The sequence below is a fragment of the Gorilla gorilla genome, chromosome 16, assembly GCF_029281585.2.
Source record: "Gorilla gorilla gorilla isolate KB3781 chromosome 16, NHGRI_mGorGor1-v2.1_pri, whole genome shotgun sequence".
NCBI lineage: Eukaryota > Metazoa > Chordata > Mammalia > Primates > Hominidae > Gorilla > Gorilla gorilla.
This window is the reverse complement of record NC_073240.2, coordinates 69,994,398-70,011,999: the sequence shown is the minus strand read 5'-3', so window position 1 is coordinate 70,011,999 and position 17,602 is coordinate 69,994,398. Positions and strand designations below refer to the sequence as shown.

General features: G+C 41.9%; 1 protein-coding gene across 5 annotated transcripts in view; it reads right to left on the bottom strand.

Moving 5' to 3' along the window:
* GLCE (glucuronic acid epimerase) overlaps nucleotides 1–9,924 on the bottom strand; it is a 111,729-nt gene extending 101,805 nt beyond the window's left edge. For 3 of the 5 annotated variants that reach the window (XM_063698658.1, XM_019011256.3, XM_055363168.2), the window contains exon 1: nucleotides 9,708–9,913. The gene's annotated coding sequence lies outside the window, so the exon portion shown is untranslated. Of the gene's footprint in view, nucleotides 1–9,707 lie in introns of all 5 variants that reach the window. The other 2 variants (XM_055363165.2, XM_055363166.2) reach the window with 2 other exon arrangements.
* Nucleotides 9,925–17,602: the final 7,678 nt, after the last annotated feature.

The window sequence follows — 17,602 nt, the reverse complement described above, 5'->3', positions numbered from 1 at the left end:
ACATATATATGCATAGTCTATAATATCTTTAGAAGTATACATAAAAAACTGTTAACAATGGCTGCCTCTGGGACAACTGTTTCTATCTCTGAATTTTGTTATGTTTTTCTAATAACTATTCAAAATTTATCTATTAAAAGGAGAAACAACAATAAAGAACATTAATTCTAGTTAAAATATATTTTACCTTACATCTGAGTCATTCTTTTAAAAATTGTTTTATTATAAATATTTTAATATCTAATTGTTTATGAAACAATTTACAATGTTTCAACTTCACTTATAACCAAAGAAATACAAATTAAGTAAGATATTTTGCTTATCAAATTGCAAATGTTTTTTTAAAACTAATGTTTCATATTGGCATATAAATTAGCATCTTTCTAGAAAGCAATATGGCAATGTCTAATTTTTTTAAGGTCTTATCTTTTGACTTAATGTTTTTATTCCTATTCTTTAAACAAATCAGGTAGGGAGAAAGATTACGTACTAAGATTTTCATAAATGTTATTAGCAGAGAGAATAAATTATTTTAATACATTTGAAATAATCTTATAATAGATTAGTTAATTCATCTTTAATCATTTAATGATCATCTAGCATGTGAGAGGAACCATGTGAGCTTAAGAATTATGTGTGTTCGTATGTTTATTGCGGCACTATTCACAATAGCAAAGACTTGGAACCAACCCAAATGTCCATCAATGATAGGGTGGATTAAGAAAATGTGGCACATACACACCATGCAACACTATGCAGCAATAAAAAAGGATGAGTTCATGTCCTTTGTAGGGACATGGATGAAGCTGGAAACCATAATTCTCAGCAAACTATCGCAGGGACAAAAAACCAAACACCACATGTTATCATTCATAGGTGAGAATTAAACAATGAGAACACTTGGACACAGGAAGGGGAACATCACACACAAGGGCCTGTTGTGGGGTGGGGGGAGGGACAGCATTAGGAGATATACCTAATGTAAATGACGAGTTACAGGTGCAGCACACCAACATGGCACATGTATACATATGTAACAAAACTGCACGTTGTGCATATGTACCCCAGAACTTAAAGTATAATTAAAAAAAAGAATTATGTGTGCATATGTGTGTATATATATGGAGATATGTTTTATTATATATTTAAATAAAGCGCTTTGCCAAAAAATGAATTTTTATGGCCACCAAAACACATGCACAAAATTGTTTATGGTAGCTTTGTTTCTAAGAACTAAACACTGGAAACAGCCCAAATGTCTGTCAACAGAAGACACAAACAGACAATCGTATAATGAAATAATACAGAGCAATGAAAAAGAATTACTACTACTAAGTCAAAAAACATGGATCTCACAGATGTAATGTTCAACACAGGAAATTAGACATAAAAGAATGATTTGATTCCACTTATCTGAATTTCAGGAATAAACACAACTAATCTATAATGATGGGTATCAGAAAAGTGGTAACTTTTGTTAAGCGATGACTAAGAGAGTACAGGAGGGAAGCTTTCAAGGTCCTGGAAATGTTCTCTATCTTGATCTGATTGTTGGTTACATGTTTACATATGTAATTCATTGAGCTGTATACTTATGATTTGTGTACTTTATTGTATATATTTTTTCTTCGAGTCCTATCAAATTTTTTAAAAAATAGAATGGATGGGCCAGGGGCAGTGGCTCACGCCTGTAATCCAAGCATTTTGGGAGGCCGAGGCAGGCGGATCACCTGAGGTCGGGAGTTTGAGACCAGCCTGACCAACATGGAAAAATCCCATCTCTACTAAAAATACAAAATTAGCCGGGCGTGGTGGCACATGCCTGTAACCCCAGCTACTCAGAAGGCTGAGGCAGGAGAATCGCTTGAACCTGGGAGGCAGAGGTTGCGGTGAGCCAGATCAGGCCATTGCACTCCAGCCTACGCAACAGAAGCGAAACTCCGTCTCAAAAAAAAAAGGAATAGATGGAATGGAAAGTTCCTCTTCCTCCATGCCTGCCAGCAAGAAAGAAAGAAAAGAAGAGATGAGAGGCTTAGATCAAATGATCTTTTAAGCTCCTGCTTTAAAGTTCCACTGTCTTATTAATTCAACAAAAATTTGAGCACCTACTTTGTAAAATGCACTGTTCTGTATGTTGGGGATACAATACTGACTAAAATGGGTAAAAATCCCTATCCTGGAGGGTCTTATGTTTTTTAATTTTTCATTTAATTTAACTATTTTTTTGAGACAGGGTCTTACTTTTTTGCCCAGGCTGATCTCAAACTCCTAGGCTCAAGCAATCCTCCAACCTCGGCCTCCGAGGTAGGTGGGACTACAGGCATGCATCACCGTGTCCGGCTCTTACACTTTTTTTTAGTAGGAGTAGAAAGACAATAAAAATCTAGAGTATGTTGGATAGTGAAAAGCACAAAAAAGAAACAAAGCAGTCAAGAAGGATAGGAAGAGTATGTGTGGAAGAGATATTGTCATTTTAAACAAGGTGACCAGTAAAGTTCTCAGATAAAGGATAATACTTTAATTAAGACCTGAAGGAAGTGAGGGAGGGAGACATTTGGATATCTGAAAGAACATGTTAAAGACCTCATGAAACAGTGAGGAGTGTGGCTGAAGGAAAGTAAGCAAGGTAAGATTAGTAAAAGCTGAGATTTAAATTAAAAAAAAAAAAAAACTTTTCCCAAGTCTTTTTCTCCTTCCACACCATTCCAACTGTTCATTTAAAGACTTAAGTAGAAACTTTTCTATATAGAAATTTCTGTAACCACTAGCCCAGCCCACATTTACCTAATCTTCTGAGCTGCTAAAGTTATACTACTCATGGTTATCTTTATACACTACCTTGCAATTAGATATAAACTGCCTTCCGCTCCCAAACAGACCAAGCTTCTTCATGGCAGTGACTAGATTTTATGCATTTCTGTATTCCTATTAGTTGGCCCATGGTTGGCACTTAAATGATAACTGGTAAGACTGATGCTAATAACAACTCAGCAGGCATAAGATCAGTAAACTGTGGACAAATTTTAAGAAAGAAAAAGAGGAAGGAAAGGAGCCAAGATTAGGGAACCATGTGCTTCAGGCACTGGCGTGTCTCCATGTGTCATGATCCAAAGTCAGGATTTTCTCTGACTGTCCTTAAGACTCTCAGATCCTCAACATTACTTTTATAAAAAGTCATTCTAGGCTTTTGCTTCTTCCCCTTGAGGGGGAAAATCAAGCATCTGGTATCCCTTTCAAGCAACAGTTTTTGTTTTGTTTTGTTTTGTTTTTGAGATGAGTCTTGCTCTGTCACCCAGCCTGAGTGCAGTGGCGCGATCTCAGCTCATTGCAACCTCTGCGTCCCGGGTTCAAGCAATTCTCCTGCCTCAGCCTCCCGAGTACCTGGGATTACAGGTGCGCACCACCACACCTGGCTAATTTTTGTATTTTTAGTAGAGACGGGGTTTCACCATGTTGGCCAGGCTGGTCTCGAACTCCTGAACTCAAGTGATCCACCTGCCTCAGCCTCCCAAAGTGCTGGGATCACAAGTGTGAGCCATCGCACCTGGCCTTTTTTTTTTTTTTTTTTTGAGACAGAGTCTAGGTCTGTTGGCCAGGCTGGACAATCTCGGCTCACTGCAACCTCCATCTCCCAGGCTCAAGCAATTTTCCTGCCTCAGCCTCCCGAATAGCTGGGATTACAGGCGTGTGCCACCACGCCCGGCTAATTTTTGTATTTTTAGTAGAGACGGGGTTTCACCATGTTAGCCAGGCTGGTCTTGAACTCCTGACTTCAGGTAATCCGCCCGCCTCGGCCTCCCAAAGTGCTGGGATTAGAGGCGTAAGCCACCGCGCCTGGCCTCGAGTAATAGTTTTATAACACCAGTGTTCACAACCAGCTTAACAAAGAAAATCTTATAGACCAACTAACTGTGTGATCTTCAGCACGCCATTCCACCACTCTTGCATGTGTGCTTCCTCATATGCTAAAGGAAGGAGTTGGATTAAATGGTCTCTAAAGTCCAATCAATCTCAAATTGTCTACTTTAGCTTTTTTGGAAGAACTGAATGGATAAACTTTACAACCTACTTCTTCAATTTACAAAATGAATTAAATATGTTAATAATTTTAAACACTGAATAAGCAGTCATATTCAGAAAACAGTGTAGTATTAGAAAAAGCATAGAGTCTGGAGACAGTCAGACCTACATGTAGTCATAGTCTGCATCTTAGTAGATAATGACGCTGAGCAAATTATTAAATGTTTAGGATTTATTTTGAAAATGAATGGCAATGTATGTAAAGCAATTATTAAAGCCTATATAAAAACCTGCATACATCAGCTACTATCATTTTCCAAGTAAAAAGCAGCCAAGGTAAAATATCTACCAAATAATGATGTCCAAGATTTAAAACACTCAAACTAGTTAACATCTCTTCTAGCAATTTTAGAGGTAAGGACTAGTAGTTGCCTCAAAATTCTACAAGACTTTTCTGCAAGTTTAACAGTGTAACCATCACCTCTTAAAGTGCGAGAAGTCTTATTTCTTAAACACAAAGCTAAGAACTACCATTCTCATATCAGCTTATGGTCACAGGGCAAGAGAATAAGATACTTTAGAAACTCCCAAATTTTAGGAAAATAGGATAAGACTGAGATTTGAGTTTAACTCACTTCTGACATCATGAACACATCAATCTTGGTACTGAGAGTTCAAACATGTAATGATAGCCAACTATGCGTAAACAAGCAACAGGAAGTCAAAAAGTAATAAGACAAATATAAACCTGCCTTTGAGTCCAGGAGGAAAGAGAGACTTAATTACAACACATTAGTAAACACAAGAGAATGAATGAACATGATACAGTGAGTATATAACACCTAGGGTTGGGAAGAGGGAGGACCAGAAGACTTAAAAAGCAGACAGTAAAGAAAGAAAAAATGGTAACTAAAAAAGAGCTAAAAAAAAAAAAAAAAAAAAAAAAAAGCAGACAGTGCTTACGTTGTATCTTAAAAAATCAGTAGACTTTGCCAGCAAGACAAGAGAAGGAAAGACATCCTAAACAGTGGAGAGAACATATGTGAAGGCTCTGAGTCAGGAAACAGTATGGCTCATTCAGTAAACTGCTCGTATTAGTACAAGTGCAGCTTTAGATTTATGGTGGGGGAAATGCATAAGATTAGCCAGATGATGAAAGGCCTTGTAACGATAGAGAGTTGGGCTGATAAAGTATGGGCTTTAAGAAAGCAGGGCAGGGAGAGAGAGCATCAGGAAGAGAAGAATAGCTAGTGGATGCTGGGCTTTATACCTGGGTGATGGGATGATCTGTGCAGTAAATCACCATGGCACATGTTTACCTGTGTCACAAACCTGCCCATTCTGCACATGTGCCCCTGAACTTAAAAGAAAAGTTGAAAGATAAATAAATAAATCTCAGTAACATTTCTAAGAAAGAGAAAGAAAAGAGAAAAGAAACAAGAAAAGAAGCAATGAATAGATTTGCACTTCAGAAAAATCATCTTGGCAGTAATGTAAGGATGGATTAAAGGGGGTCAAGTCTGGAGGCAACCACTAGAGACCTCATTCTATATCCAGAGTTAAGTAAGGACATATTATTATATAGATAATCTACTACAGAACCAGGGATCGGAACTAAAAATAATAATGCTTTAACAGATAAAGCTAAATTATCCAAAGAAAATCATTCACCTTCATGAATCTATATTCTGGAATTAAATACTTGCCATGTACCTTTAAAAAGAAGAGGCTTCTAAAATTAGGTATAGTATGTAAAAATTACATGGAACTAGTTGTTTCTTGAGAACTAGCTACTCTTAAGGTATCTCTTCCTTTTTGTACATACAATATTTCAGACTTGCAACATAAAAACTGTGTGTGTATATGTATCTTTTTATACACATATTTTATATATTATACATATTATATACATATATGACATATGTATATAACAACATACACATATGTTGTATATGTATATATTAAAGCAAAAGTATATATTATATATAAAATGTATGTAAGCATAATTCATATATGTATATATGAAAACTGGGGCCCTGAAAGATTAAGGAATTATCCAAGGACACACCATGAGTAGCACAGTGAAGACTGGAATTCATGTCTTATGATTTCCTTTCTAGAAACTGCTTTAGTATATCATATTTATGATTCTAGAACTCTGAATAATTCAAAAGACACTTTGGTACTGTCATTTTCAGCAGTGTAATAATGAAACTATAAAATTACTTGTATGGTTCGTATGCTTCACAAGCAAAATATATCTATCAGATGTGTATATGTTTGACAAAAATTTCCTGAAGTCTGTACCACAATAAGAATACCTATTTCTCCACCCTATTCTCCTCTAGGAAATCTAAAAACTTCCTTTTGCAAACTCAGGAAACAATTAAATTTGATAAAAGAAAGTCCTAAAATTAATTTATCTTTACATAATTAAATATCCAACAAACTTAACATGTTTTAACATTTTACTTAGGTCTATGTCTTTTCTTATTTTGTTGTGCTACCCACCCCACCCTGCACACCCTTATAATTTTCAGATACTTGAAATACCCTTTTCCTTCATTAGTATACACAGGTGCAACTGGCAACACTGACAAAAGCCTTATAAATACTGTACATTTCACCATTTGCATAGTGACTGAAATGTTTTAATTTTAGGGTTTCTCTAACTTGTACTTAAAAGTAATGTCTGCTCATTGAAATAGATTCAAGTAATATAAAACTATAAAACTAAACCGCTCTCTTCTATGCCTCTGCAACTCCCTCCTGAAGAATCCAAACATGGTTAAGTCTGATGTGTATCCTTATAGGCTTCTGTATGCTTACGTAGCACAATCATCTACAAAGAGTCAACATACATTTAACACCTAAAACTCTACTGATTGTAATTTAATCTTTCTTTACTAATTCAGAAGGCAGTTAACTATTTTGCTTGGTTTCTTATTATCACAACACACATCAATCGTATCATCATTCAGGGGTTACTAAAAAAAAGAGAGCTGAATCTTAAGTACCTTGTGTATTTCTTCCTTAGCAGTATCACAATTTTTAACTGTATTTATTTGTCTTCTTCCTCTCTCTGGACTTAAAGGGGAAAGTCACATGACAGCTTTAATCAGTGTACATCCAGCGCTGTGACACCTAGCAGATAATCAAATATGTGTTGACTTATCAGTCTATGCCTTACTTAGAAATGATGAAAGCTGCTTTTCAGAAAAAAAAAAAAAGTTTCTGAAACCTGCTTAATTTGTTCTTTGTCTTTCTCTCAAAAAAAGGAAAAATAAGATCTGCTTACAGGTTTGGGGGCTGTCATTCCAACCAAATATCTGCTCAAGCAATCAGTTGTGATAGCTGTAAATGTCAACCAGGTATTTTGGTCTGAATAACAACAACAACAAAACTTATTTTAACCCCTTCAAAGTGTTAAATATTGCTGTGCGGGATTCCTTTGTTTTTCAAAATAATGTAAAATTCCAAAATTAAGTACATTATCCCTAATCTGTCTGGTTCTAAGATCAGAAAAAATGACATCTTTTAAAAAAAATTGTATCTAAGAGGCCTGGCATGGTGACTCACGCCTCTAAATCCCAGTACTTTGGGAGGCTGAGGCTGAAGGATCACTTGAGGCCAGGAGTTCAAGACCAGACTGGGCAACAGCGCAAGACCTTGTCTTTAATTAATTGAATAAATAAATAAATAAAATTAGTGAGGCGTGGTGGCACATGCATGTAGTTCCAGCTCCTCTACTGGGGGTGGGGATGGGAAGCTGAACTGGGAGGGCTGCTTGAGCTTTGGAGGTCGAGGCTGCAGTGAGCCATGGTAGCGATGCTACAACCTAGCCTGGAAGGCGGAATAAGTCCCTGTTTCAAAAGAAACAAACCAAAAAACAAGAAAAAAAAACTGACAAGAAGAAAAAGACTAACGCAGGCAAAATTATTTGCTTTGGTATACTCAACTTTGTCTGTTAACCCCAGATTACATATTTACAGAACAGCTCTGAGTACGGACTTCACTGCCTGCCACATTAAATTTCATATACAGGCCTCTGTGATAGAGTAACTAACCAAAAGAAATGTCAGGCAAACACATAGGCTTTCTCACCTATACGCTGTTTTTTTTTTTTTAACCAATACACATACATACAAGTCATTTTATTTAAATCCCACCTACACCTACGCTAGTTACCAAAACCTCTGTAATATCCAAGGCTAAATACACTTTTACAATACAATGAAACTGTTAAGCAGAATTCTCTAAAAAAGCTCGATTGACCATCCTTACAGGTCACAGAAAACGCTTTTGCAGAGTTCTAGCTTTGGGATTTCAAATTCCATTGTCTTCTGGAGGCTGAATTTGACGTTATCCCTCTCTACAAATGCTTTTCAAAGGACGGAAAGAAGCCAGACAGAACACGCTTCCCAGCACTATCCGACTCTGCCTAACACTCACTCAAGCAAGACTTCAGAACAGATCTAATCATGCAGGATGAGCAAGGCAGACCACCACCTACGAAAGCAAGCCAAAATCAGTCTTCCCCACCCTCAACAGATTCCAGTTGCTCAGGAGCTGTATCCACGCTCAACCTGCGGACACCGGCCTCCTAAAGAACCTGCAGACCAAACGCCCACCTAAGGTGCTGCCACTCTAGCTCCCGGGGCTCCAGCGAGACCAGCGCGCCCCTACAGGGATCCCGGGGCAGAGAAAAGAAAACTGCAGAACAAACGCACTGCTTCTTCAACTAGGCAACAACACCGATCAATCCTCCAACTAAGCATTGAGTAAATCTCATCCAGAGAGAAGGAGACCTGAACAAAAACGTTTCAGGATGCTGCCCAGCCTGCGCGGTAGCACTAAAGCCCTCTCCCGCCCTCAGCGGACCCAGCGCCTGCGGAGCCGCGCCCACCCCGAGAGACTGCCCGGGGGCCAGCTAACTCGCCCCGTCGCCCCCAAAAGACTGGAGACCATGCCAAGTTACCGCCCCGCTCCGGGCAAAGCAGAAACCCCGGCACAGACGCTGGTCGCCGCTGTACACCCTCAGCCCCCAACAACCCCCCACGGCGGCCCCGGCCCCAGCGGAACGGATACATCGCTCTCTCACCCGGAGACACCGATGAACAGACCCCTCTCCCCAGAACCCGGACACACTGCTTCTTCATCCCAGCAATGCGAAACGGACGCCCACGCCCGCTCAAAGAACCCCCAAGACCCCGATGATCTGCCTCCAGAGACAAGGTTTACACCGGTGTAAACCTTGCTAAATTGCATTCTCTGCCCCAAAGAGCTCGGGACCCGGGTAAAAAGACCCCTTGTCCCGGAACCCCGCTACACCACCTCAAAGAAGCTCAAGACCCTGATAAATCTCCCTCGACGTCAAAGACCTAAGACCCCGTGTGCAGCCACCCACCCCCACCCCAAGCCGGAAGAGCCCCCAGGATCCCTAATACATTGCCCCCTCACCTCGGGAGCTCCGGCACCCGCTACACCGCCCTTGGGCGCCCGCGCCCGGATCCCACTGCACCGCCTCCTCGCCCCCCGCACTCCCAAACCCCGCCAAGCCTCGCGCCCACCAGGCAGCGCCGCGCAGCCCCCGGAGCCGCCCCCGTCAGGAGCCCGCCTGCTCCGGCTGCTCCGTGTCCCCGCTCCCCGACCGCTCCTCAGCGGAGACGCGCTCCGGGCTTTCTAACCTGAGCAGCGTCGGAGGGCAAGCAGACACGGGAGCCCTGAGGAAGAGAAGGAGACAGCAGAGAAGGGGTGGCTCAGGCCTGCGGTGCCGCAGCTCCAGCCTCTCGGCAAGGAAGCGCTTGTGTGAGTAGAGCCCTCCCGCTCCGCGCGCAGCCGGGAGACCGAGCCACCGCCGTGCCCGCAGCTCTTCCCGCGAGATCCCAGCCACGGCAAGGGGCGGGGCCACGGCGGGGGGCGGTAGCGGCAGCTCCTCGAGTGACAGTCCTGGCAGCCTGTCGGCTGCAGGACGGGCGGCAGGACTCGGAGTCTACTACGACCAATTGTAAAAAAGGAAAGGTGATTCTCCCCGCCCCTTCTCCGCCCCGCCCCTTCTCCGCCCCTCTTCTTCTCCGCTCCTCCTTAATAAACTGTGAGGGAAGGTAGTAGTGACCAGAAGTAGTAGGAGGCAGTGGACTTTCGCGGTAAGGTAGCTCGAATGACGTGACGTGCTTGGCTTGTGTGTGGTCCTGCTAGGCCGCCGTAGATACACCTGGTTTGGGGAAGAGGCTGGTCTTCACACCGGTGTAAACCGAGGTGCGGTTACCCTTGGTTACAGCGCTGCCCGAAGTGCGCAGGGGATTCCCGTCTTCCAGGTTGAAGGCCCACCCACTCCGGTTACCCGCGTCTAAACCTCCATTTAATTCCTTTCCCCGATTTGGGCCTCTCCTCCCTCTCCACCTCAAACAGGGCACCATTGTTAAGATGCCCATGTTTTCCAAACCCCAACCCAGGACATCTGGTCTGATAAAGGACTCGTCTGATGACTGTATTTATTTCTACATACAGCCTTCCAGAAGAGTGAAAAGCAAATCTCGAGTTACCAACATAACAAATTCCAAAATTAATGAAAAGTCGCACCTTTATAGACCCCAGTGCCCTGTAGTATTTGGCACACCCAGGGCACTGAATAAGGGGAAAGGAATGAATTAAGACTGTTATACTTAAATATATGAAATCTGGACCTGGCCCCAGAAAATTCGGCTTTCCTAGCCTTTCCTCTATAATGTGAGCCAGTGGCTTCACACTTAAATCCAGGCTCTTCATTATTATGCCTATCCTGTACCTTCATTCATCTTACCCTCTTCACTCCCTCACCCACAGCAAGAAGTGCCCTTTCTCCTCAAGGTTAAATCTTGCACCTGTGCCCTGGATCCCAGCCATTCCCAGATTTTATTCAGCTATTCTTTCTTTCCCCATTATTAATTTCTTCCTCTAACCTAAATCTTTCTCCCACAAACATAGTCTCGCCCATCCTTTGAACAGAACAAAGCCACCCAATCTCTTCCACCCAAACTACCTTCTCCTTTCTCCTAGGAATCACACTTCTTGAGAAACATTATATTTCCTGCTGAGCACTGTGGCTCATGCCTGTAATCCCAGCACCTTGGGATGCCAAGGTGGGAGGATTGCTTGAGGCCAGGAGTTTGAAACCAGTCTGGGAACATAATGAGACTCCCCTATATGCAAAAAATAAAAAATTAGCCGGGTGTGGTGGCACACACCTATAGTCCCAGCTATTCGCGGTGGGGGAGGCGGGGTGCTGAGATGGGATGATCGCTTGAGTGTGGGAGGTTGAGGCTGCAGTGTACTGTGACCAAGCCACTGCACTCCAGCCTGGGCCACAGATTGAGGCCCTGTCTCTAAATAAATAAATAAAAGTACATTTGCTGTCTCCACTTTCTCATCTCTTATTTTTCCCACTACAGCGTTGCTTTTGCTCACACAATCTGCTATTCTCTCAATGGTTACAAAAGACCTCTTACCTTCTAGAAGAATGGTCTATTTTGGGGTATCTTTCTCATGACCTCTCTCAGCTTATTGACAATGCTGACATCTCTTCCCTTAGTAGCTGCCTAACTACATTCTCCTGACTCTTTGGCAACTCTTCTTTTTTTTTTTTTTCCCTGTCCCTTGTCCTGGTTTGAAAACTTGCATATTTATGTCTCCTTATCTTATAGCCACACCTTGTGCATAATATGAAAAATGGCCACACACAGTTGCACACTTTGAGTGCCAATAAGTGGCTGAGACAAAAGCTGTTAGAAGAGTCCAGAGGAGGAGACATGGCTGTGAGGCTTGAGCTGGGTCATAATGAAACACTACGTTGGCCATATAAATGCAAGGCAGAAACGGAGGCCTTTCAGAGGAGAAAAATAATGTGAACCTGAGCACAGAGAAAAGGATGTGGGCTGAGCCTGGGCTGTAGGTCGACAGGTTTGACAGAAGATTCCTGCAGAGAGTAGCGGGAGGTACGATTAGAGAAAAATCAAATAGTAAAAGGCCTTAAAAATCAGGCCAAGCCGATTTGACTTGGATTCCATATTAAATGGGGAGCCGGGACCAATTTTAATATTTGTAGGGACCATGAGAAGGCTACACATGGAGACCCACATACCAAATGTCTAAATATGTGAAAGTTAAAAAGCTAACAAATGGAGTACTAAAAGTATTATATCCTTTCACCTTGACAAATATACTTTCATAACAACTTGGAAGACCCAGTTTGAAATGAGAATTCTGAGACTTCTCAGAGCTCCTTGCTGGAACAAGACAGGTCAGAGAGAGCTGCTCCCCACATGGAGCAGCCTTTACCCTTTGCTTCCCATGGCCCCTTCAGCCCTACAGTGCCAGGTACCCTCCACTCCATGGACACACTAGCCCACACGTCCAAGCTCTGTCTTCGCTTTCCCCCCTCCAAAACAGTCATTTCTTGGCTATTCCACAGGTCCAGGGGTGCATATCTCAGGATCTAGGGGAGAAGCCTATGCAGGCTCTGGAAGTGACTCAGAGCCATTTGGGCAGGGAATACTGGCTCCTGGGTACCTGATGTGAGGTCTGCAGGGGTACAGTCACCTCCAGATGGACACATTTCTTGGCTTAATGGACTCCTCAGATGTAGGAGCACAGCTGGGGAAGAGCCAGAGCAGAGCCTTTAAAGGGAAGCCCTGCCTGTCTGCATCTAAAGGGGGTAGCAGCAGAGCCACTGAATTTCTTGGTAGGGTAATGACATGCAGAGTTGATCTATACCTTGAAGTATAAACATGTGCATTTTCTGTTTCCCACCCTCTCTGCCTTTGCACGGGTATCTTAATAGCAAGAATGTACTGGAAAGACTCTATCCTTTTCTCCAATGCTCAATTTCATAAATTACACCATTCTATGATTCCCTTGTTAATTAGTGCATCAGAAACCTGGTAGTCTCTAAATGTGAGAAAATAGAAAAGCTATGAAGTGCTCTCAGCCTGGAATCAAGCTTGAAACACTTACATTTGACTTCTAGATAAAAATGCTTTGGAAGTAGAAGCTTTTGGAGAGGCCCATTTGAAGGGTACACAGGCAGTAAGAGTACTCAAAAGGCAGTGAGCTGCCACGGAGGGGGGCACCCCTCTCGCCATCTGTCTTTATGGTGCGATGTTTCACTCTGTGGTCTGACAGTCATGCTCTGTTCCCGCAACCTCTCCATCTGGTACCAAGTGCTCCCTTCCTCATGTTTTGCACTTAGAGCCACCAAGGGGCCAGAACCACTATGGTCTCTGTTTTAGCTATCCAAGCCTAGAATTCTGCCTGTGGATCCTGCACGTCTCTCAGCAGTGCTGCAGATAATTTTAGTGTGAGGCTTTGGCACTTGCTTGATCCCAGAAATGGGATCTACTTGTAGCCTCACTGTCGCCATCTGTGACTGGCCTTTGCCAACCTGCAGAGCAGAACTAGCTAGCTTCTTACTCAGGTCTTACCATCTGCTGCCTGCATTCTGACCTATTAGTCTAAGTGAGCACAGCCAAGCAGTTCTATCCCTGTTCAGAAGCCTTCCTGGCGTCCCATTCTCTGAGCACTCCCCGAGTAAAGCTACCTCCTGGCCACTGCATATTCACAAGGGCACAGAAGCCAGTATTGTTTGAAAATCTGGCTCTCTCAGACCGAATTTCCACTTCATCTTTTTAGAGCTTTGGGGACCACCTATTTTGTTAGGTTGGAAGCATGAAATTCTGTGTAAATTACCCCAAGACTGAGGGAACAGTACTTATCTGTCCATTTGCTGACTCCAGACTAAACCCCTGACCTTGATTGGTTTGTTCATCTGTTTGTGTTTTGCAGATAGCCAATCATAAAGGAGGGAAATCAAAAGAACAGTGGCAGTTTAAAAATATGTCCCCAAATTATTTGATATACCATCTCTCAAAAAGTAGGCCTCAATTCCCCTCACCCTGAGTATGGGCTACACCTAGTGACTCACTTCTAGCGAGTAGAATATGGACAAAGTGACTGCTTTTGAGACAAGGCCATAAGAGGCATTGCAGCTTCTTCCTTGGTCTCTCTCTTTGATCACTCATTCTGGAGGAAGCCAGCTGCCATGCCTTCAAGCAGGGGTCTCCATAAGCAAGAACCTTAGGCTTCCAGCCAATACCCATGTGAATGAGCCATCTTGAAAACCCCAGTCCAGCCCCAGCAAAGCCTTCGGATGACTACTGCCCCAGGCCAACACCTTGACATAACTTCATGAGACATCCTGAGCCAGAACCACCCAGCTAAACCTCTCCCAGATTCCACACAGAAAATGTGTGAGATAATACATGTTTATTGTTGAACACGTTTATTATGAAGCTACTTCATGATGGGATCACTTTTTACATAGCAATAGATAGCTAATACAAGTGTTGAGTGTAGTTCAGTCTACTCTTACTCCTGGACAAAAGAGGTAAAAACTTACATCCTTCTAATCATCAGGCCCTAACATTATGTAAAGAGCAAAGGACAATGGCTCTGTAGCCATAACTCTTTACATCAGAAACTCAACTGGAACTGCACCAAAAGTAAGTAGAAGAAACCATTTCTTGGTGGAAACAACGATTCCAGTGCCTTCAGACTCTCCAAAGCATCACAGCAATTAGAGATAACAATAACCGCAGAGCCATTTGGAGATAGTTAACAGTAGGTCTTCAGGAGCAGAGAAAACTTTGTCTCTCCAAACTTTAGAATGCTTCACAACCAGACTATTTTCATCTAGTCTTGTGGGAAAGTATGTTTTTATGAAAACAGAAGAGAAAACTCAAACATCCTCTTACCCATCCATATTAGCTAAGAATAAAAAGTTGAAAATTCCATCTATAAGGACTCTGTCAAAATAGAATTTACATCCTGACAACATTAAAGTGCCCATGTGAGAGCAAGAGGTGTTTGACAGCAAGAAGATTGAAATTCTTTCTGAATATAATACTATATTTCTGAAGTCTTATCATTGTGAATTAAAATTCAGTGAAAGAATGATTTCTTTATTAAATTAAAAATGAGGAAAATCCCCATAAAAAGGAGACCAGCTGGCTGAGTTATGTACATTGCCTGTATAACTTCATTTTACATATATAAGAGCCATATAGATGGGCCATACATACAAAGAGTTGAATGATTTCCAAATTGACCAGGAGATAACTTATAGCTAAGAAAATATATTTGAGATACATTTGGATCTCCATGATTCAAATGCCATAACACAGATGTGTTGACCTTCGATTTCCTTTAGCAGTGAGGGCAAATTTAAGTTTTTGAACTACACAATCCCAGAGAAAATCTGAGTCTTCCACCCTTCCCTCAACCCCTCATTCTGAAATATAATGAACAAATACTTATTGGATGACTCCTACGTGTAAGAATGCAAGTATAAGCTACAGATCTTGCCAGAAGCTGTAGGAAGAAGGAAGCAGATGGAGAGAGGACTTCCCCCAGAGATAGAAAAAACTTCCACTCCTGGAGCCCATGGGTGAGGTCAGCCTCATGGAACTGCATGAATGGAGCGTGAGACGTGGGTGGTTCCACAAAGGAAAACTGAGATACTGTTATCACAGGAATAGGTAAAATATCTCCATTTTCCTTTGTGGGGGGTGGGGGAGAACTCATGCAGACTAAAGGAAAATTCGAAGTACACAGTACCTTGCATGTATTAAGAGTAAGTTCTCTTTTTTACTTAGAGCAATTTGAGATCAGTCTCACCACTTGCACCTGAAAGAGTCCTAACACTAGTGGCCTGAGACTATTGCACGGAGAAGATGGAATACGAGTTGTTCTCTCAGAATATGAGTTGTTCTCTTAGAAGATGGAGTATGAGTTTTATAAACAGAAGGATAGGAGGTGCTTCTGGATAGAGAAAATAATGTAAACAAAAGCTTAAAGTCAGTGAGTAAAAATGTCTGGTGGAAGGAACAATTCATCTCAGAAAGGAAGTTAATATAGAAATAGAGGTCAGGATCAACATACAAAAGGGCTTAAAGAAGGCCAGGTGGAGTCTGAACTTTATTCTGTAGAGTCTGAACTTTATTCTGTAGCCAACTCCAATCCATCAGAGGCTTTTGAGCAGAAGAATGACCTGGTCAAACCAGAGTTTAGGGGAAGATTATTCTGGTATGATCTCATGAGCTGAAGTGGGGAAATCCTAGACATGAGACAATGAGGGCACAACCCAAGTACAGATTCTGTCCAAGATGGAATTACCTTCACAGTAGGTGACCACTCAGCAAGGCAGAGCTAATCAGCTTATTACCAAACTGCAAGGGGACTCTTGATGAAGTTTTGACTTTGAGATTTAGTATTTAAGATTGGTTATGTATACATTCCACAGATATTTACTATGAGCCCAGCACTCTGACAGATGTTTGATACAAAATAATAGACAAGACAGTGTGAAGACTAAAATTAATGAAGTATACTTCTGTGAAATAAATAACTAAGCACAACTATGAGAAGTGCTATGAAAATTACTTGTGCTCAAATGCCCATCAGTGATAGACTGGATAAAGAAAATGTGGCACATATACACCATGGAATACTATGTAGCCATTAAAAAGGATGAGTTCATGTCCTTGGCAGAGACATGGGTGAAGCTGGAAGCCATCATTGTCAGCAAACTAACACAAGAACAGAAAACCAAACACCGCAGGTTCTCACTCATAAGTGGGAGTTGAACAATCAGAACACATGGACACAGGGAGGGGAACATCACACACCAGGGCCTGTTGGGGAGTGGGGGGCTAGGGGAGGGATAGCATTAGGAGAAATATCTAATGTAGATGTAAATGACGGGTTGATGGATGCAGCAAACCACCATGGCACGTGTATACCTGTGTAACAAACCTGCACGTTCTGCACATGTATCCCAGAACTTAAAGTATAATTTTTTAAAAAAAGAAAAAATAATAAAATTATGATGCTATCAGATCATGTATCAGGGGGCCTAATCCCAGTCTCATTAAGTCCCTGAGAGTCAGTGAATACTTGTCAGAAGAAGTAACATCCAAGATGAGACGTGAAGCAGGAGTAGGAGTTAGCGCGGTGAAGGAGGTTGACAAGCAGAACACTCCAAGCAGAAGCATGCTAAGATTAGATGGTATTTTGATCAAAGATCTGACAAAATTCCAATGTGGCTTTCCTCCAATGACAAAGAAAGAGTCTAAAGAGTTAGGTAGGAGGCAGGATTATGCAGGGTCTTGTGTGCTATGGAAAAGGCTTTGGGACTTTATCCTAATAGCAATGATGGCATGTTTTTCTGAGGTTGATCAATTCCATTATCTGTTCTGATTATACATGAAAGCCAAGGAAAGGACCGATCTCTTGCATATTCCAAGTAGGTGGTCAACAGATGGTGTGACTCTGAGGTTTTGGAGAAGGGCTTCTACTTTGAAAATATCTCCCCTGCTTGCAAACTGATGTCTAAAATTTCTTGAACAGGGAATCATTTGATACAACAACGGAAGATTAAATTAAAGCAACTTACACTTGCACCAAAGTGCAAACAACTCACAGCTCAACTTTCCTGAGAATAGGTTTTGAGGTCACAGGGAAGTGGAGGACAGAAGGAAATATGATACCT